This window comes from Xenopus tropicalis, chromosome 7 (assembly GCF_000004195.4).
Source record: "Xenopus tropicalis strain Nigerian chromosome 7, UCB_Xtro_10.0, whole genome shotgun sequence".
NCBI lineage: Eukaryota > Metazoa > Chordata > Amphibia > Anura > Pipidae > Xenopus > Xenopus tropicalis.
Window position 1 is genome coordinate 99729745 of NC_030683.2, and position 22591 is coordinate 99752335.

The following is a 22591-nucleotide window of genomic DNA, read 5'->3' on the forward strand; positions in this document are numbered from 1 at the left end:
AGTTATATACTTTGTGTCATGTCCTACTAATCCTGTCTGACCATGATGTGTTATCTGCCAGCTCATGTCATCTTTGAAGTATGATTAGGATGGTAAATTCCTTTGTATAAAAAAAAGAGAATATATGCATTTAAGCAGTGGGGGGCAGTGGGCAATAAAAAATAGAAGTACAGGTGGGGCATCAAGGTTACTATAGAAAGCAATAGCCTAAAAGAATACATATTAAAAGACAAAAATCACTGAAACTGAAAAGAGGAACATCTCCCATCTAGATTGAATAAATCAATTCTAATAAGTACGACTATATTAGGAAATCATAAACATTATTACTTTTATACAACACTGGCACTCTTATGACACTCTCTCATCACTGATGTCTTATGCTATCATTAGCTGTAATGCTCATGTGAGCACTGGAATTGAATGTCACAGTATTCACATGGTCAGCAGCCATACAAATTCGTATTGGGGTGTCAGCCATGGATCAGAAGATGTCAATAAAAATCCGTCCTGGTGTATCAGAAATCTTATTGTAGTCTAAGCTTGCCTGAACTGTAACTGATGGCTGTATGAAAAGTCTTGCTTCCATGACATACATGAAAATGCACAATCAACAAATAAAAATGTTTTTCCGTTCATGATTGTTAGTGGAGAGTGAAGCACCCATACAAAATACTTATTTTAGTAATATCTAACTTTTGTGGCTTGGTGTTGAAATTTCCTTTTCAGCCATGTACATACATGCATGTTTTCTAACAAATCCAGTCTACATAAATATCTACAAATACTTGCCCACTGAGCTCTATTGGGGGAAACAGTTTAATGCATTGGTGCAAGGGAATGGAGCTTTTTTTTTTTTTTTTAAGAGCCACGAAGACATCTCGTATTAAAGTTTAGAGCAACCCACTAGACACTGCCTGGTACTATTAACAGCACCATTCTATTTACAGCTTTAGACGTACACATAAATGTTTCTCTACCATATTTTCCAAGTATGACTGAGAGCACTGGTTCATGATGATACTCATCATCGATTTCAAGTCCAGGCCATCATAGGTCTCCTCTGGTACCTGCCTAATGGCTGAAAACCAAATGTTATACTGCTTGGCTCATTGCTAATTATGCCAACCAACCACACAGCCAAAAGTCACTTTCTGCATAAAAAAACATTAATTCCTACAGCACGGTATTCATAGTTTTAAGGTGTTCAAGGATGTAATTGTGCATGAGATATTTAAACGCTTTCCTCTTTCATGTAGATCATGAAAAACTGAAGCAGAAAAAAGGTGATGGAAAGGTTATTGAACTTTATACTTGTCTTTTCCTAACTTTAATACCTCAAGCCAGGTTACTGGGTTCCTGTAAGTGATATTCTAATAATGCAAACGAACAAAAAGTTACTTTGGCTTTGACCTCTCTACTTAACTGAGTAGTTTAACTTTTCCAGAGAACAAAATAATAAAAGACAATAGCTACAGTAATTAATGCACAATCCCTTGTAAAGTCTCTTTTGTCTAAATATCCTTATCTTTAAAAGACACTAATGAGTGTGATAGAAAAATGTCTGCAATAGCCACTACAAATCTCAAACTGTACATTAAGCAGATTATATCTAACAGATATTGCAAACGTTTCGCTTTTGGCCAGTTTCCCTCATCTTTTTCTGCCAATTCTCTACGAACGAAATCCTATTTTTAGAAGGACAATTTCTGAAAATCACTGGTGCTCAGATTTATCACTTTGCTGGTATTTCAAATCCAATGTTATCTCTTCAAGACCAATAAAATAAAGACCCGACTCACAGTCAAATTAGAGACAGTCTACTAGCTTATCCTGTTAGCCTGAATCTATTTTATAGACTCAGGGAATTTTAAAATATGGTTTACTTCATATATAGAGGGTGATTTCTCACATATGCAGGGGAGAAGAACTATGTGCTTCCTGTGCTCAAAAAAATGTCCGATTAGGTTAATTCCAGCCATTGGCTGGATTTGTTAGAGCTGTGAGCATTTACAGCCCTCTCTCAACTGGAGGGGGTGCTAAAGAGGTTAAGGGAAGAAGGCGTTATTCGAATAAGAACTGCAAGGTAGAACAAGTTTATATGAGTGTGAGCTTTTGTTCTAGCCCAACTGCAGCAGAGCAGCCAGAGGCTCCACCGAGAAGAGACCCAAGACCAGGGGTCAAATGTAAAAAGACTTGGAGAGCAACACAAGCACCATAAAGTTCATGGAGGAGCCAAATAAGGGTTATTAGGTAGCCTCTATGCACACTATCAGCTTACAGGAGGCTTTATTTGGTAGTAAATCTTGTTTTTATTCAATCAAAACTTGCCACCAAGTCAGGACTTCAAAAATAACTACCTGGTTTGGGGGCACTGAGAGCAACATCCAAGGGGTTGGTGAGCAACATGTTGCCCCAGAGCCACTGGTTGGGAATCACTGCTCTAGACATTTAGAGTAGGAAAATAGGGAAGTAGATGGGGTCCTGTATAGAGAGATCAACACTGTAAGGGCAATGTACTCTGAGGGCACCTGTTAACGACAACGGCAGGGTAGGCATTATAGCTACTGGTAGTAGTCACTTGCCAACAGGTGATACACACTATAAAATGAATATGCTATGAACCTTCCATAATTAAGATGTCTGTGCGTGGTGTATGTGTTATTGTGCTACAAAAAGGAAAGTGTAAAAAGAAAACATTAAACATATTTCTAATATGGGAGTAAGACAACAGATCTGTGCTCATTAATATTCTTCTTCAAAACAAGTATCTCATTCATAAATAATTAGTACTACATGGTGATAATGCCCGAGCGATAAGCAAACCTTACAAAGTTTTAATTAGAGAAAGCAAACAGGATGGGAGGCTGAGAGGAAACATGTCACAAAGAACTAATTGGTGCAGATAATCCATCAGAGACTTTCAAACATCTATGGAAAAACAAAGATGCAGTCAAATGCCTTTAAATGTCTTTACACTTCCTAGCAAAAGGACAATCATGTAGTTTTAAAACTACTGAACTGAGTTTGTAATTTTTGATTTGACCAAATTTTCCTTTAAAGATTCTATTGAATAGCAAACCACATCCTACCCCATATTTGCATATTTAAATCCACTAAACTGAATCACCCAGAAAACTAATGCTACTGTCAATTGTCCAGAGCTTTTAGTTATGATTTTAAAGGTCTGGATTTGTTTTGGCTGAATGAAATGTTTCTGGCTAAATCTGTATCCATCAAAAAGTGTGAAGATTGGACCTAGTCCTGGATTTGGAACATTACTATCTGAAACGAAACAAAGTGACACATACAAGACATACTCTAACAGGTTAGTTTAGTAATGATGTTAACAGTAATCATGAAATTGTTTGTACATGTCATTGCTACATATTGTAAATGAATTAACAATAAGAACCATGGCACAAGCAGCATTTGCTCTGCCTAAATGCAGATGTTTTTCCAGTCATTGACTATAACGGAAATATTTTTCTGGTACAGCCACAATTTGGCCCGAAACTGCCCAAGTTTGGCTGAAATCTGCCTGAACTAACAGTATTGAAGTCAATGACAAGTGGCATTGTCCAGTTTGGATGTTTCTGTGCCAGTGCAGAAAATGTGCTATTATAATTATATATTATGTTCTATTGTACATCAGTTGGTTTTTAAGCTGTTTAAGGTTTTGTGTATTGGAATGTTTTTAACTGGATTTGCCTTCCATTTGATTTTTCTGTACTTACATGCAGTTGGAACAATGGCACAGGACAAAGGAATGTGACATTAAAAGCAGAATGTAGTTGGCACACAGAAAAGGAAAAAAAAAACAAAAAACACTTTCCATTGAGTCAGACAAAATGCCGGAAGATGTTTTTATTACGTTAGTGAGCAGGTAAACAATTTCTTCCAATGTGCCATATTACTGTATGTATGTATGTTATAGCAGTTAAAACCTGATGCACTGCCTGAGTTTATGGAAAATGAGCAAAAATAATTTTATCAGTGTACATAGAAGAGCTATGGAACTAAACTACAGGTATTATTGTAGACCAGGGGTGCTCAAACTTTTTAAACAGTGGGCCAGTTCACGGTTCCTCAGACTGTTGGGGGGCCAGACTATAGTTAGTCCTCAAACTATACCCAGGGCCGTTGCTGGCCAAATGGGTGCCCTAAGCAGAAATTTACTTTTGTGCCCCCTCCCCCAAATATTACGGAAGTGCCCCCAATAGAAAGTGCCCCCATAAACAGTGCCCCAATTGCCCCCATAAACAGTGTCCCCAATAGAAAGTGCCCTCAATAGAAAGTGCCCCAAATGCCCCCATAAACAGTGCCCCTTACACAGTGCCCCAATTGCCCCCATAAACAGTGCCCCCATAAATAGTACAGGGGATAGACAGTAGCCCCCACACACAGTGCCCCCAATTGCCCCCATAGAAAGTACCCCCAACAGACCAAGTCTTCGTCAGCAGCTCCTTCTCTCTTATGCCGCGGCAACAAGCACTTGTATAAGGTTGCACCTTGTCACTGACGTGTGGCATCATACGCACGGGTGCAATCTTATAAAAGGGCCAGTAGCTGCCGCATAAGAGAGAAGGAGCTGCTGACGAAGACTTGGTATGTTGGTGCACAGAGTGCGCACTATGCGTAGGGAGCGGCGGTACTGGGTGCCCCCCTGGGAGTTGGTGCCCTACGCAGAGTGTGTACTGTGCATATAGGGAACGACGGTACTGGGTCTGTGTGTGTGTGTATGCTGTTTGCAGATTTAAATGTGATTATGTATCAGAGGGAAAATGGCCACCGGGTGAAAGCTGCTATTTGCTTTAGGAAAATGTGATGGTGCTGGCAAGCGAGGGGATATATGCGGTACAAATAATGCGATTTGGGCGGGGGAGACATGCCCAACTGATATACATTGTAGGCAAATAGTTACATAGGGTTGAAAAAAGACCAGAGTCCATCAAATTCAACCCATCCAAGTAAACCCAGCACACACAACCCACACCTACCAATCTATACACTCACATACATAAACTATATATACAACCACTAATACTAACTGTAGATATTAGTATCACAATAGCCTTGGATATTCTGATTGTTCAAGAACTCATCCAGGCCCCTCTTAACCATTTCACTGCCAGCCGTTTTGAACAAAGCGGAACTTCTACTGCCAGACAGTTTTTGAACATTTTGCACTGTTTCACTTTCCTTGGGGGAACTTTTAGTTTACCCAGGAAAACAATATATTGTCTTTTTCAGGACAACCTAAGCTTTTAAAATATGGTAGAATTTTTGTGTAATTCCAATTTTGTGACAAGATATAGGCATCTAAATGTCTAAAAAATGAAAAAAAAATTATATTTTCCATAATATAAACACATATACCAGAAACAAAAAATATTTTATGCATGAAAATACACCTGATTTGGAAAGTCCCATGTCTCCTGAACGTGCCAATACCAAATATATATAGTTTTATGGAGATTTCTCACTTGTATAGGTCACAAACTCCCAGCAGTACACTACCAAATTTCCAAAGCATTGCTCCAGAAAGCTGCATACTTTAGATTTTAAGGCCAAAAATTCCGCTAACAGAAAGTTTATCCCAGAAAATTTTTAGAAAGAAGAGATTCTGGGGAATCCAGAATAGGCACAACTGTCTGTCTACTCCAAACTATCAAGTCGCAATGCTTTCCTAAAGTTATTGTTTTTTATCAAAATTTGTGAAATTCTTTTAAAATCGCTTCAAAGCTTCCAGTCTATAGTATCTTATCTCCTACAGGTCATAAAGTAACCAAATAAAACACCCTAAATATGAATGCCAGGGGTCCACTGAACAGTTTGATGCCCAATATGTATAGGTTTAGCTAAGTATGTGGCATGTAGGGGCCCCAATGTGAACATACCCCATATGAACTGTCATTTCAGCTTCTGCAAAATCAACACATTTACATCATTACATGTGGGATAAAGCTAGTAAAAAGTACATTCACCCCAGAAAGCCATATATTTTTGGAAAGTACACATTCCCCCGAATCTAAAATGGGTACCCATGTCTTTCTACTCCACAGTACCAAGCCGCAAAGCTTTCCTAAAGTTGGCAATTTTGATAACATTTCCAAAAATCCACTCAAAGCTTCCAGTTTCCAGCATCTTATCTCCCACATAGCATTAGGTACCAAGATAAAACACCCTAAATATGAACGCCAGGGGCCCACTGAACAGTTTGATGCCCAATATGTATAGGTTTACCTAAGTATGTGGCATGTAGGGGTCCCAATGAGAATATACCCCCATATGATCTATCATTTCAGCTTCTGCAAAATCAATACATTTACATCATTATATGTGGGATAATGCTAGTAAAAAGTACATTCACCCCAGAAAGTCATATATTTTTGGAAAGTACACATTCCCCCGAATCTAAAATGGGTACCCATGTCTTTCTACTCCACAGTACCAAGCCATAAAGCTTTCCTAAGTTTGACGATTTTTATGGCATTTCCAAAAATCACCTCAAAACTTCCACTATGCAGCATCTTATTTTCTACAGGTCATTAGGTACCAAGACAAAACACCCTAAATATGAACCCCAGAGGTCTACTGAACAGTTTGATGCCCAATATGTATAGGTTTACCTAAGTATGTGGCATATAGGGGCCCCAATGTGAACATATACCCATATGTACTGTCATTTCAGCTCCTGCAAAATCAACATTTACATCATTACATGTGGGATAAAGCTAGTAAAAAGTACATTCACCCCAGAAAGTCATATCTTTTTGGAAAGTACACATTCCCCCGAATCTAAAATGGGTACCCATGTCTTTCTACTCCACAGTACCAAGCCATAAAGCTTTCCTAAGTTTGACGATTTTTATGGCATTTCCAAAAATCACCTCAAAACTTCCAATATGCAGCATCTTATTTTCTACAGGTCATTAGGTACCAAGACACAACACCCTGAATATGAACCCCAGAGGTCTACTGAACAGTTTGATGCCCAATATGTATAGGTTTACCTAAGTATGTGGCATGTAGGGGCCCCAATGTGAACATATACCCATATGTACTGTCATTTCTGTCATTTCAGCTTCTGCAAAATCAACATTTACATCATTACATGTGGGATAAAGCTAGTAAAAAGTACATTCACCCCAGAAAGCCATATATTTTTTGGAAAGTACACATTCCCCCGAATCTAAAATGGGTACCCATGTCTTTCTACTCCAAAGTACCAAGCCGCAAAGCTTTCCTAAGTTTGATGATTTTTATGGCATTTCCAAAAATCACCTCAAAACTTCCACTATACAGCATCCTATTTTCTACAGGTCATTAGGTACCAAGATAAAACACCCTAAATATGAACCCCAGAGGTGTACTGAACAGTTTGATGCCCACTGTACATAGGTTTATCAAAGCACATGGCACTTAGAGAACCCCAAATATACCTTGTGCACACTAATTTCATGGCTTATCTTTACCTAATTCATAAACACATGGCAGTTTTATGAGGGGTAGAAGCTGCAGAAATGTAGGGTGACCCCTAAAATCCCTATATTTTTGGAAAGTACACATTCTGACAAATCCAACAAGGTTAAAGAGTCCTTTCTACACCAAAGTACCCATCTGCAAAGCTTTCCTAAAGCTAGTGGTTTTTATGACATTTGAGAAAATCGCATAAAAATATTGCAGTTTGCCGCATTTATCTCACACAATATCTTGCGTACAAAGGCAACACACCCCAAATAGGAACACCAGAGGTCTACTGAACAGTTTGATGCCCAATATGCATAGATATACCAAAGTCTGCGGTATGTACTGACCCCAAAATGAAAATAGCGCATAAGGATTTCTCGCCTGCCAGCTCAGCTTTTGCACACAGAGCCCCCTGACAGCCTATTATATGCAGTAAGACCCCCAAACTACACAGGGACCCCCAGAAAACCATATATTTTTGGAAAGTACACATTCTGACAAATCCAACAAGGGTAAAGAGTCCTTTCTACACCAAAGTACCCATCTGCAAAGCTTTCCTAAAGTTAGTGGTTTTTATGACTATTGAGAAAATCGCATAAAAATGTTGCAGTTTGCCGCATTTATCTCACACAATTTCTTGCGTACAAAGGCAGCTCACCCCAAATAGGAACACCAGAGGCCTACTGAACAGATTGATGCCCAATATGCATAGATATACCAAAGTCTGCGGTATGTACTGACCCCAAAATGAAAATAGCGCATAAGGATTTCTCGCCTGCCAGCTCAGCTTTTGCACACAGAGCCCCCTGACAGCCTATTATATGCAGTAAGACCCCCAAACTACACAGGGACCCCCAGAAAACCATATATTTTTGGAAAGTACACATTCTGACAAATCCAACAAGGGTAAAGAGTCCTTTCTACACCAAAGTACCAATCTGCAAAGCTTTCCTAAAGTTAGTGGTTTTTATGACATTTGAGAAAATCGCATAAAAATGTTGCAGTTTGCCGCATTTATCTCACACAATTTCTTGCGTACAAAGGCAGCTCACCCCAAATAGGAACACCAGAGGCCTACTAAACAGATTGATGCCCAATATGCATAGATATACCAAAGTCTGTGGTGTGTACTGACCCCAAAAAGAAAATAGCGCATAAGGATTTCTCGCCTGCCAGCTCAGCTTTTGCACACAGAGCCCCCTGACAGCCTATTATATGCAGTAAGACCCCCAAACTACACAGGGACCCCCAGAAAGCCATATATTTTTGGAAAGTACACATTCTGACAAATCCAACAAGGGTAAAGAGTCCTTTCTACACCAAAGTACCAATCTGCAAAGCTTTCCTAAATTTAGTGGTTTTTATGACATTTGAGAAAATCGCATAAAAATGTTGCAGTTTGCCGCATTTATCTCACACAATTTTTTGCGTACAAAGGCAAGTCACCCCAAATAGGAACACCAGAGGCCTACTGAACAGTTTGATGCCCAATATGCATAGATATACCAAAGTCTGCGGTATGTACTGACCCCAAAATGAAAATAGTGCATAAGGATTTCTCGCCTGCCAGCTCAGCTTTTGCACACAGAGCCCCCTGACGGCCTATTATATGCAGTAAGACCCCCAAACTACATAGGGCCCCCAGAAAACCATATATTTTTGGAAAGTACACATTCTGATTAATTCAAAATAGGTAAAGTTATTTTTGTACACCAAAGTTACACATGGCAAAGCTATGCTAAAAAAGATCAGGAATACTAATATAGGGATAAAAATGTGCAAATCAGTGAAACAACAAAATAAGTCACATGACAGTGTAATTAGTGGTCAGAATATCTGATCCAATAGTCACGCTGTCAAAATAAACAGTTTTTGGGGGAAATAAAATTAAAAAAAAGAAGTAAAATGAAAAAAATTTTTAAAAATTTTTAAAAAGTTTTTTTGAGTTTGTGTATACATGTGCACATGTAAAAGTTGTGTGACAGTGTGTATATGAGTGTATATGAGTGTATATAAGTGTGCAAAGTGGGGGAAAAAAAAAAAAACCCAACCTGTGCTAAATTGTGTTGTATGTGTGTATAAATGTATATAAATGTATGTAAGTGTGTGTAAAAGTGTGTATAAACAAAAATAAAGTCACACTTACCTGTCCTGAAGATCAGATCGGTTCCCTGCTCCTCCACGCTGCAGTCGTCGAAAGGAAGTGAGTAGGAGGCGGCTCAGGGGGGAAGCAGGAAGCAGTACAAGCAGCAGATGCGATGCGATCGCATCTGCTGCTTGTAGGATGGTCCTGCGATAATCGCATCTCAGGACCATCCCCCCCAACCCCCTCCGCTCGTTCCCCCATCTGCATATAAACATCCCCCATCTGCATATAATCCCCTCTAATGTAATTGTACAGAGTAATCATGTCCCCTCGCAAGCGCCTCTTTTCCAGAGAAAACAACCTCAAGCTTGACAGTCTAACCTCATAGCTTAAATCTTCCATCCCCTTTACCAGTTTAGTTGCACGTCTCTGCACTCTCTCCAGCTCATTAATATCCTTCTTAAGAACTGGAGCCCAAAACTGCACCGCATACTCAAGGTGAGGCCTTACCAGGGACCTATAAAGAGGCAAAATTATGTTCTTATCCCTTGAGTCAATGCCCTTTTTTATACAAGACAGCACTTTATTTGCTTTGGTAGCCACAGAATGACACTGCCTGGAATTAGACAACTTGTTATCTACAAAAACCCCTAGATCCTTCTCCATTAAGGAAAATGTAGGCTTTACATGTCCTTTAAGCATTAAAAATATATATGAATGAAAATGAACATGCACCTTTACTGAAAGACTTTCAGCAAAGGACTAAACCCAGGTCTGGATTGGGATTCAAAATAGGCCCTGCCATATCAAGTACACAGAGGTCCAAACAGCACAATAAATATTGACAGACTGTGTAGCAGCCCCTCTGGAATTTGCCAGAATACACAGATTGCCAGTCCGGGCCTGACTGAACCAACTGTACTGGGAAATCTTTGTACATGGTTAGAAAGTGTTTCAGGTTAAAACAAGTGAATTAAGAAAATCCAAACTAACTTCTCGATGAAGATAAAACAGAAATAAAAGCTGAAGCCATCTCTAATGGAAACAAAAATGTCTTTCCTGTATTCATGTATTAGTACTTGGACTAGTACCTTTGTGTGCTGTACTAAAGATATTAAAGGGAATCTAAAAACTGTTGCTCAACCACAACTTACTCACCACCACTCCTCAGCCATTAAAACGCGAAATATTATTCCAGTAAGAATTCCTCTGATCTGTGTGACCCTGGCTCCATGGCGTTTGTACCTGCAATTGATTTTAAAAGCTTTTCTGCCACCGAACAAATCAGTCCTTTATCCCCCATGTCAGATTCCAGTGTAATATAATGAAGCCACAATAATCTTTGTATGTAAGATAACAGCAAGGTGCCCAACACGTTGCTGGGAATCAGAAATCTCATTGGTGAATTCTCTTGCACTCCCTTCTTGGTCAGTAAAATGCTCACTGGTGAGTTTTGTTTTATCTGTAATTATGTTTTTGGAGAACTAGAGGGGACAGTGGGACAGTTTTCTGGATGGTTACTAAGACCTAAAAAAGATTTAAGATTTTTTTTTAACGTAACGTAATGTAAAGTGCCTTCAGTCAATTTTTAAATAAGTTCCCCACTAAGTAAGTTTGATACTGAATAACAGCATCAAAAGTATATTTTTGAAACTTTTGAAAGCATCTGCCGATACAACCACTTGAGGTAAAGGAATCTACAACTTCACCCTTTCTGCGCCTTAAGGCAGTAATCAAGGCCCTGCGTGACATTGTTCATTTACAGGAAACTTATCAGCGGCAAATCTCAGCTTTATAAATATATTGTAGCAGATGTAAATCCATTATAGAGTTTGTAAAATATTTACATTTTCCTGCCTATTATTTAATAGTGACATAATAATAGGAGCGAACTTTTACCAAAAGAAGCCAATCAGCATTCAGCGTCTTTAAACAGTTTCATTGGTTGTAATTGGTTACTGAACCTTGAGCAAAGATGGGGCCGGTTATTACTTTACCCCAGTATCAAATCTCAGCTATCAATTACCAGCTTTGCAAATCTATTAAACGATACGTAAATCTGTTGTAGAGGATATAAAATAATTACCTTCTCCTGCCTTCCAGGAAGTCACATGGAGGTAACCTATTCTGTATGGGAGGTAGGTATTCCCATTGGCCCATGGGTATCATGGCTATTCCTTAGTTCTCTATCCTTTAAAAGGGGAGGAAATACATAATTTCTTTTCATCTGAGCAACTCCTCATTAGCAGGTATGTGGATTTAATGGAGGGCCTGAGGCAAGAAGAGGTCTCAGTAGCTGAGAAGATGCTTTCAACCCTTAATGAACATTAATGAAATTCAGTAAACAAGGATCCCCTGAATGAGGATAAACAAGTGGTTGGCAAACTTCTTTATGTAACACTCTAGGAGTGTGAGTAAGGAGTAACTAGAAAGAAGATTTTCTGATCCGCCAATGAGGAGCAATGTGGGGTTATTAATCCCCAGGTGACACCTGCCAAGTGTGGGGACCAGAGTGGAAAGGGACCAAGGCTAATGTTCTTATCCATGAAAGACACATGCTGATGGGATCCAGTACATTAAGGAGAACATTTATGATTGCACAAGCCTTTCGGCTGGAGAAATCATAAAGGAAACCCCACATGAGTTAAGGAACTCAAGGTTTCGGGCACAAATACCTTGTTGCTGAGCTTTTTTCCCCAAGCAAACTGTCTCAAACAATAGAAAGTCTGGTGATTAAAAGCTGCTGAAGATTTCCTTATTTAAGAAAGCTGCTCGGCGAAAAAAAACAAAAAAGAATGTGGTGTTTTTGCCCAAAACCCTGTGTTAGCCGAAAGGCTTGAGCAATCATAAATGTGCGCTTTAGTTGATTTTTTTGTTGATTTTTTCTTCTTCCCCAACTGGATATTGGTGTGTGCCTCAAACCCTTTTGTCATATCAGTGTGTACTGATTTATTTCCTCATAGGTGCAAAGGAAGTACTTATTGTGTTGGGTTGAAAACCCCCAATATGCTGTTCTTCCACTTCAGCTTATTCTTCCGCTTTTTCTTATTATTATTCTTAGCGCCCCCCATTTTCTAACCACTACTCCTCCTATAGTTTTTGGGGTATATACACCCAAACTCTCCACACTTCTTTGCCCTATAGCGGAGCAGGTTGCTTGTGCTTTTCTAAGTGATCCCGCCCCCCCCTGTCTTTTTGTGGTGCCGCTCTGAACACCCCAATTTTCCCATTGACTTTGACAGGGAAGATTTTCAAACTGCTGCCACACTTACAGCTTTGTAGCTACACCCCTCAAACTTGAATAACATAATCATGGGGTCACCCAAAATATAACAGAGACTTTGTTGGATGGCCCCAAAGTGGGAGGGGCTCACAACAGCCTATAAAATTTCATCCCATGACTTTAATGGGGAAATTGAAACTGCTGCCAATCTTACAGCTTTGAGGCTATACTCCCCAAACTTGAATCACACAGTCATGGGGTCAGCCTGAATGAAAATATGATGATGGTTGGATGCCCAAAAGTGGGCGGAGCTGTGAACAGCAAATCAGATTTTACCTATTGACTTGGCAGAAATCCAACCTGCTGCCATTCTCACAGTATTAACCCCAGGGTCCCCAAACTTTGCAGAGTAAAGGTGGCCATACACGAGCAGATCCGCTCGCTTGGCGATGTCGCCAAGCGAGCGGATCTTCCCCCGATATCCCCACCTACGGGTGGGCGATATCGGGGAGCATTTAGGTAAAAAAAATAATAATCCGATCGTTTGGCCCTGGGGCCAGACGATCGGATTATGTGGGCGGCAATGGGGCAGTCGGATCGGGGACCGCATCAACGAGCCGATGCGGTCCCCGATCCGACCAGATTTTCTAACCTGGCCGATCGAGATCTGGTTAATTTCAGGCCAGATATCGGTCGGCCAGGCCGATCTGCTCTCCCCATACACGGGCCGATTAGCTGCCGAATCGGTCCAAGGGACCGATATCGGCAGCTATAGTCGGCCCGTGTATGGCCACCTTTAGGCACCAGGTAACTGCGGCTCAAAGTTAGAAAAAGTGGGCAGAGCCACCAACAGCCAATTAGGGTTTACCTATTGACTTTCAATGGGGAAATTCAACCTATTGCCATTCTCACAGTCTTAACCCTAGGGTCCCCAAACTTTTCACAGTTCATCACTAAGGGACGGCAGTTTTAGTTTTGAAAAGTTGGGCGGAGCCACCTACAGTTAATCAGATTCCACCTACTGAATTTTATTGGTTTGATGCCAGGGTCCCAAACTTTGCACAGTCAGTCAATGGGTGACTATGTTACAAGTTTTGAAAAGTGGGTGGGGCCAACAACAGCCAATGAGATTTCACCTAAAGATTTCATATGTTTAAATTTAAACTGCTGCCATTCATTAAATATTAATACTAAGGTCCCCAAACTTTGAAGAGCTAGTCACCAGCTAACTGCGGTTCAGATTTAGAAAAAGTGGGTGGAGCCACAACAGCCAATCAGATTTTAACTATTGATTTTCAGTGGGGAAATTCAACCTGCTGCTATTCTTACAGCATTAACACCAGGGTCACTAGTGGACTGCATTTTTAGGTTTTAAAAAGTGGGTGGAGCCACCAACAGCCAATCAGACTTGACCTATTGATTTTTTTTGGTTTAAATTTAAAATTCTGCCTTTCTCACACTATTTATGTCAGGGTTCCCAAACGTTAAACAATCAGTCACTGGCTGACTACATATTCTGGGTTAGAACAAGTGGGTGGAGCCAATCCATTTCCACCCATTAAATTTCATTGGTTTATATTTTATATGATGCCATTATTTAAGTATTAATTCCAGGGTTGTTAAACTTTTCAGAGTTAGTCACTGGGTAGTTGCCATTCAAAGTTAGAAAAAAACAGGCGGAGCCACCAACAGCCAATCACATTTCACCTTTCAATGGTGAAGTGTAAAATGCTGTCAGTCTCACAATTTTTATGCCAGGGTGCCCACTGTTTGTCACTGGGTGACAAACAGTTTACTTTTAAATCCAGCCAACTCCACTGAAGCATGGTTCTACTCAGCACTTTCCCAAGCAATACTCCTGCCTATGCATTAGTCATCATTTTCACTTATTTAAAATGTGAAACTTACTCGTGGTTCTGTGATGTAATCTGAATTTTATGCCCAGCCAATTCTAATGAGGCTGAACCTAGATATATATAATAGCAAGTTGTAGTGTAAAATTCCTTGTTACAAAAAACTACAGAGATGTGCTCAGAATAATATCTTGTTTATCCTATTTTGTGTGTGTGTGTCTGTGAAGGCGCGAGAAGAAGGGTCATTTACAACCGCAAGTGCAGCTGCGCTTTCCCAGCAGTAAGTTGCACGTTACCCCATTATTTAAAGGTACTTGCATCAAAATGCTCTCTTTGCAGCTCAGTGCTGCTTAGTCCTTCCCGCCTCCTCCCCTGCATGAAGTACTGCTGACCCTATAGATGCAGGAGAAATGTGGTGTATAGACACCTTGTGTCTATAGGGGCAGCGCAGTTACATCTAAAGAATAGGGTGCATCTGCCAATTGCACGCTAAAACCTGGAAATGACGTCAAGTGATTGTGTTCAATTTGCGAAAAAATGGGCATACAGTTGCTTTAATTTAAAGGAATCCCTCACAATTGCACCAGATGCAACACAGTTGCTTCAGACACAACACCTCCTTGCAACTGCAACTGTGTTAGAATTCTGGAAAAAAACCTGCATTTTAGGGAAAATGACGATTGCGTTTAAAATTGCCCCTTTTTACCTTATGAGTACATACACATTTGTGCTACCAAAGGACCTATAGAAACATGTTAATAATTAAAATATAATATTTGCAAGAGAGGTGGAAAAAAGGTGGTAAAGGTGGTAAAGAAGTATCAAAACATTGGGATTCTACTTCCGGGGCAGCTTTTGGAAAAACAGTATTGTAGCTCAGATTTGTAGGCTGTTGTTTTTTTTTTTTTTCCCAAACCATAGACATTTTACATTTTCCAAACTTTAAAACACTCCATAAAGACCCATTGATTTGGGAAAACATATTCAATGTAAATTGAGTAATCAGACAGTGATGAATCATAATCAGCAATCTGTTTCTATTTTCCTTTTGTTTCAAATGTACCTAGATTGTACCTACATTTTTCCTGCATCAATTACATTTTATTATGTGACACTGTAACATTTATAGGACTCCTTATTATCTTTAGCTGTGTTACTACAATGCTTGGTCATGTGACTTTAAACAGACTCTTTACAATGTTTATCTCCAGTACAACAATGCTTGGTCATGTGACATGATACAGACATTGTGACATCACAATACCAAAGAAGGGTTACACACATCACAGGCACAGTGTGATCAGTCTATACTCAGACTTGGTGACTGGCAGAGGTGAGTACAAGTTGTGGTCAAATATGTTTATGTTTAATTTATTAGAAAGTCCCTATATAAATGAGCAAGAATATGTAAACTAACCTCAATTGTATTAACAAAGATCATTCTAAAAAATGTGTATAAGCAGTATAAAAATATATATATACCTCAATTAATAAATAATAATAAGCACTTTCAATGTGAATGAAAGTCTGTATTAACACATATCAGAATTAGTTGCTGCAGCTAAAATTACTTGATGTTTCCCAAACATGATTTATTATTGCAGTGTCTTGTTTTAATATACTTCAATACAGCAATCCATATACATTTTGTATATGTATCCATGGCAGTTGTCCGATACATTTCACTAATTTCACTGGTTACACTAGAGGTATTTATATTTGTGTGCCTAATATATTTGCATTTGTATGTATTGCAGTTAAAAATCATATCAATCAAGAGTCTTATAATTATTACAATTACAAAACTGAAATTCCAGTTTTAGATTTCAATACTGTAACATTTATTTGACTCGTTATGATGTTTATCTTCAATACAACAATGCTTGGTCATGTGACATGATACAGGCATTGTGACATAACATTATGACATCACAATACCCAAGAAGGGTTACACAAATCACAGGCACAGTGTGATCAGTCTGCATTCAGACTTGGTGACTGGCAGAGGTGAGTACAAGTTGGGGTCGATATGTTTATTTTATATGAACAGTTTGCAAATCTGTATACACCAGCAGAGATTAATAAAAGTGTTAGAAAAGTCATTTTTAAGATCAATTTGAATTGAAAGCTGTATTAAAGCATATCAGAATTAAACATAGTGGTCCCCAAATGCCACATTTTTGTTGTTGAGAAGTCTCGTTTAACTATGGTAAAACAAAGATTGTAGTGTAACAGTCCTTTCACATTATATATTTGTATTTGTATGAAATAGAGTTAATGATCATAAAGTCTTATAATTATTACAATGATAAAATCTGCTTGAAAAGCTGAACTTTATATTCAGATTGTATTACTCTTATGATTATTAACTCCAGTTCCTAAATACTTTGTCTTGTGACATCATCGTGTTTATTGTTTTTTTACATAAACATATTTTAATAATCCATCCTTTTCTCCTTTAGACTTTGGTTATACCATGGCCTCCGCTAGGCGCTTTTTCTGTTTCAGAAAACTCTTTAAACCTTTTATTCAACTATGTAACATCCAAAATAGAAGCAAAAATTCATCTAATCATAATAATGAAAGATCAACTGTGAAAAACAGTGCACAAAATGCTGAAGCTAAGACAAGAAAGGTTTCTGGATTTTTTTCAAAACTTTGTTTTTGTAAGAAAACAAATACATTAGAAGAAGAACCACAAACCTGCACTGATAATGTAGAACTAAACACTGCTGTAAGCAGCTGTATAACAGAGGAAGTGAGAAACGAGCTCCCCGTCCCCTGCAAAGCAGAGCAAGAAAGAAGCACAGACTTCAGTGCCTGCGCAGATGAGGAACAGGTATGTGAGCTCTCCACCCTCTGCTTAATAGAGGAAAGCCCCAAAGAGGCGGCAATTGTGGAACTAGAAGAAACCACAGAATCCGAATGCAAAGATGAAAAGGAACAGAATCTCTCAACCAACAGCCTGGAGGAAGAGAGATCTGAGACCTGCAATGAAAATCAAGATGATTCCACCACTTGCAAAAAGGAGGAACAGAAAACTGAACCTGATTCCCCTCTTTGCAAAATAGAGGAACATCAAAGCAAAAAGAAGAAAAAGACCAGAAAGGTGGCAAGGAAAGGAAAGAAGAATAACAAACAGACCATCAAGGTTGAATTAGAAGAAGAACCCTCCACTATCTGCCTAAAGGAGGAAAATAGCAAAAAGATGGCCAGAAAAGAGAGAAAAGCTAAGAAACGCCTTATCAAGGCAGAAATAGAGAAACAACCAGAATGGGACTCTGTGGGCTTATACAAACCCCTATATGCCTGCAGAAATGAGCCATTCACTTACAAAGCTGAGGAATGTAAACCAGAACCGGATTTCACTCCTTGGATGAATAAGGAGCATGAAATCACACCCTTCTCACATGAGAGAAGGGACAAAAAGGAGGCAAGGAAAGGAAGAAAGTACAACAGACAGACTATCAAGGCCGAGGAAAAGAATAAGAGAGAAAAGATAACGGATGAATACAAATCACGCACAAGATTCTATGCGGATGAAGAGAATGAATTCTCTGATGATTCTTGCAAGTACATTGGAGTTCCAGGCCAGCCCTTCCCTGACGGGACTGATGCCTGGATCCCTGAACTGAACCTGACACAAGAGCATAAAATGGCCCTGCGAGGCAGGGAATGTCTGGACGACAGAATCATTGATGCAGCTCAGTCCTTGCTGAAAATCCAGTTTGAGGCAGAGGGGCTTCAAAGCTGCCTCCTTTCCCAAATTGGATTTCATGCAGTTAAAGGACCATCAGTACAGATTCATTATGACAGTGTAGAGAGACATTGGTTGACAAGCTGCTTTAAAATGGATCATGTGGAGATTGCAGACAGTGCTGCGACTAAACACCATTGCACCTTATTGAGGAAGCAAATAAATGACTGCTATAGTGAACTAGTGAATGATCCTGAAGGAACTATGGAAATACTTGATGTTGATGAACAAAAAAACAATCATGACTGTGGGGTTTATGCTATTGCTAATGCATTTGAGTTCCTGTCTGGCGGAACCCCCATCTGCAAGTACGAGAGCAAGAAAATGAGAAGACATCTCATTGGTTGCTTTGAGAGAAGGAAGTTTACTGAATTTCCTAAAAAAGTAGACACCTGTGTGGTTGAATTGGAACCCAAAGTAAACATTACATGGCTGGATAGAAAATGAGCTGAAATGTAAAGAATCAGCTTCTGAATCTAATATGCCAAAAGATAAGTTACTTCTACTAATTTAAAAAAGGAAGGCAATATCATAGGAAAGGCCAGCCAAACGATAAATTCTCCCAGTTACCCTCTAATATTCCAGTTGAAGGAAGAAGAGGAAGAAGTCTGGGAGACAAACTGTTGGGAGGGAGAGGTGGCGGACATATAAAGGCTGGTGAACAGACTGACTTTCCTAAACAGTTAGCAAATGCTACAATAAAAATGAGAATATATGGATTACTAGTAAATGTTTAACTTTTGTCTTTACTAAGGAAGTGTAATGTGCCTCCTTTTTCTCACATAGTAGTTGTCCCATTTTGCTTTATGGCTGAGATTAACTATTTTCTACCATTTTGAGGTTTTGCTTGTGTTTTTAATAATCCCCAGCAGTAAGAAAGATAGGAAAGGGTTATTTTATCACTTTACTCTAAGAATTCTAGCAATAATGCAACAGATCTAAACTTGGGAAGGTGATGCAAAGGGGAGAAAGTCATGTGAAGAATTGGCACTGGGGTCCTTTGGTCTATAGTCACCCAAAGAGCAATTAAATTATTATGGTGAATAAGTGTAATAGCAAGGTACATGTGCTGTGTAGGGATACTTCTAAAAGCAGCACTAGGCTAGATTTGTATGTAGGTTGTTATTGTATACATGTATCTATTCTAATTGCTATGGCACAGGGGCTGTTTGATTGCTGCAACTGAGCAGTGGTATTCAAAAGTAACAGAGGTAGAAAACTGCACTCAGATAATAGAGCTCATATAAACAGGGTTCAATAATAATTAATATGCAAGGAATAAACAATTACATATCAAAAGATACAAGGCCCGTTAACTCCTTGTGGTAACAGCAATAGTTTGGCACAAACAGAGTATAAAAAACATAAAAATAGTGCAGCTTTAACAGATCTGTCTGTAATTATAAAACAGAACAGATCCCAAATAAGATATAATTAATCCTTATTGGAGGTAAAACAATCCTATTGAGTTTATTCAATATTTAAATGTTTTTTAGCAGACTTAAGTTATGGAGATCCAAATTACGGCAATATCCCTTATCCGGAATACCTAAGGTCCCGAGCATTCCAGATAACAGGTCCAATACCTGTAGTTACTAGTATATACTAGTATATACGGTATGTTATTTAGTACCCCATTCAATATCTAAACATACCTAGTGGGAAACTAACTTAAAGGACATGGAAAGGCTCCTTCCTGCTTCGTTTTGCTGGGACCCCACGACCGGCGCATGCGCAGTAGAGCGAAAAGCCGACTTCTCTGTTAAAGTTTAGCTTTTCACTCTACTGCGCATGCGCGCGCACGGAAGCAGGGAGGAGGAGGCGCTGCAGGTACCCCGGGCTGGTGCTGTTCTCTCAGAACAGGGGCACCAGCCAGGGTAAAAGGTAGGCGATTTAAGTCACTTGGGGGTGCCTAACATTTTGGCACCCCCAAGTGACTTTGCCTTTCCTTTAAGACCTCAGTAAAAGCCCAATGATCAAACCCAAGCTTTCCAAAATATGGAATTAAGGTATTTAAAAACTTTGAGAATTTTAGGTTTTAGTTTCCAGTTATATATGAGATAGAGTCTATATAATCAAACAGAGAGTAACTGGTGGTACAGAAATGTGATTCTTTACTTGTGGCATCTTTTGTCTTAGAGTGGTAACCCCAATGTCAAGGTTGCATCTGCATCCTTCTCATAAGGAACAATATCTCTGACATTCTGTGGTTATATGGCAAATTAGACCAACAAGTTGATTTTACTATTGGTCTCTGGTATATAATTATTGCATCTAAACCAAAACACAGAACATCATGTTACTGAGAAAGCCACAAAACTGACATAACAACCCAATTTGAAAGTTGCTGAAACTAAAAATAATATTTATTGCTATAAAGAAGAAGAAAATACTTTATTCCAACTATACATGGCAGTATTAAAGGACATGTAAACCCCACACACAAAAATTTAATCAGTGAACAGCCTCTTTGAAATCTTTCAATACCTGCCACACTGGTTGTCCAGGGGTTAATAGTAAGGCAGCAACATCTCCTTAATCACTTAGATTTCCTTCTCCTGTAACCCACTTAGCCCCCTCCCTCAGGAATTTGCTTTGGCTGTGGGCTTGTGGGCATGCTCAGTGTTCTAAGCTCAGATTACTAAACACGCCCTCCAGTCTAGCAGCCAGTGAAGAGATGGCATTGCTGGTTCCCACAGAAACTCAGCTCTAGCTGTCTGCTTCAATTTTTTTCTCCCAACCAACTCTACTGCGCTCAGCTCAAACAAAGCAGAACTTTTATCAAACAGTTCTGCCTGTGTGAGCCTGTATTTTTGATGAAATGTATGCTGAATAAGGGTCTGTCTATACCCCAAGCCCCAGCTGCATCCTCACCCCTGGCTACTACCTGTCTGCCTCAGTGTGGTTCTCGGCCCCAGCACGTCATGTCACCACGCCACACTTGCCAAGGACCACACTGAGGCAGACAGGCAGTAGCCAGGGGTGAGGACGCAGCTGGGGCTGGGTAAATGACCTTGGGGGCCGTAGTTTGAGGACCCCTGTTGTAGACTGTCCTTTAACCTTCTGCTCTTTAAGGACCGAAGAATTTAGAGCCGAGGACCATTAAATGGGATGCCAAAAAGACTATAAAGGCAAACATTTTTGAATGCCTTTTCATGAATCATACCTTATGAAATTATATGTTCTGAAATATGCTAAATTAATATGATGCTCTTCCCTTTCCTTATCTCAAAGCAAAGGAAAGCTGCATCTTAGTGACTGTTTATACAGATCTTATAACTCTGCTTATATTAGAGGTGGGAGAGTGACAGAACAAAGGAATGTTCCATTAGTGCTCCAAAATGGCAAGACATTGGCACAATATGGATTTTTAATTAAAAAAAACATGCATACAATTTTTTCAACATAAGTCCAATTTACTGTGCCATAAATCTGCTATTAATGCTTCCCCAACAAACTCTCAAAGGGATGCAATGAAGAGATCACATACAGGAGCACATAGTTAGAAAAAAAACAAAACAAAAAAAAAAAAAAGTATTTTTAAAAGCTAGACTATATTATGCATGTGGGTATGTAAGACACAAGAGCCGCAAAGTTCAAAAACAGGAAGGATTGTTGTTTACCACTGCAAGAGTTTAACCTTTACAATCTAGAATTAATAACTCTAAATTATGTTATCTGTGACATTTTTGTGGCATGGAGGAGGAAAAAAAAGGGCTAGTTTTCATGAATTTAAGTCATCAAATTCTAACATGATTTACAAAATTCAGAGACATCTTGAAGGGCTAAGTTACAAGGTGAAAATGTCTTCCAGTAATAATTAATATCAAAGCAGGTAAACTTTCTACTATTCTGCATTCTACTGGTCACCCTGCCATTTCTTACTGTCCGTGCAGAAAACGATTCACATATAATGATAGTAATAATAGTAAATCAAATAACAGCATAGGAACAGTGTTGTAGTAATAAAGTCATTGTTCTGGTAATGTCACGTATGTGCGACTGCATTCTGTACCAAATATTACTGGAATCTCAGTCAAAGAAATACTGCTCTTTATTTCTAAACAAAAACATTAGACAAAATATTTAAGGCGGTTATCAGACCAGCTTTTGGCAAACCCATTATAATAATTACATGAATTCCAAATTAATGTTAATTTAAAATTATGTAAGTATGCAATGCAGTGTGTTGGGTTATT

The 22591-nt window shown here is 39.1% G+C and overlaps 1 protein-coding gene across 1 annotated transcript in view; it reads right to left on the reverse strand.

Annotated features, from left to right (window-relative positions):
• dnajc11 (DnaJ heat shock protein family (Hsp40) member C11) overlaps window positions 1-22591 on the reverse strand; it is a 121193-nt gene that overhangs the window by 48919 nt on the left and 49683 nt on the right.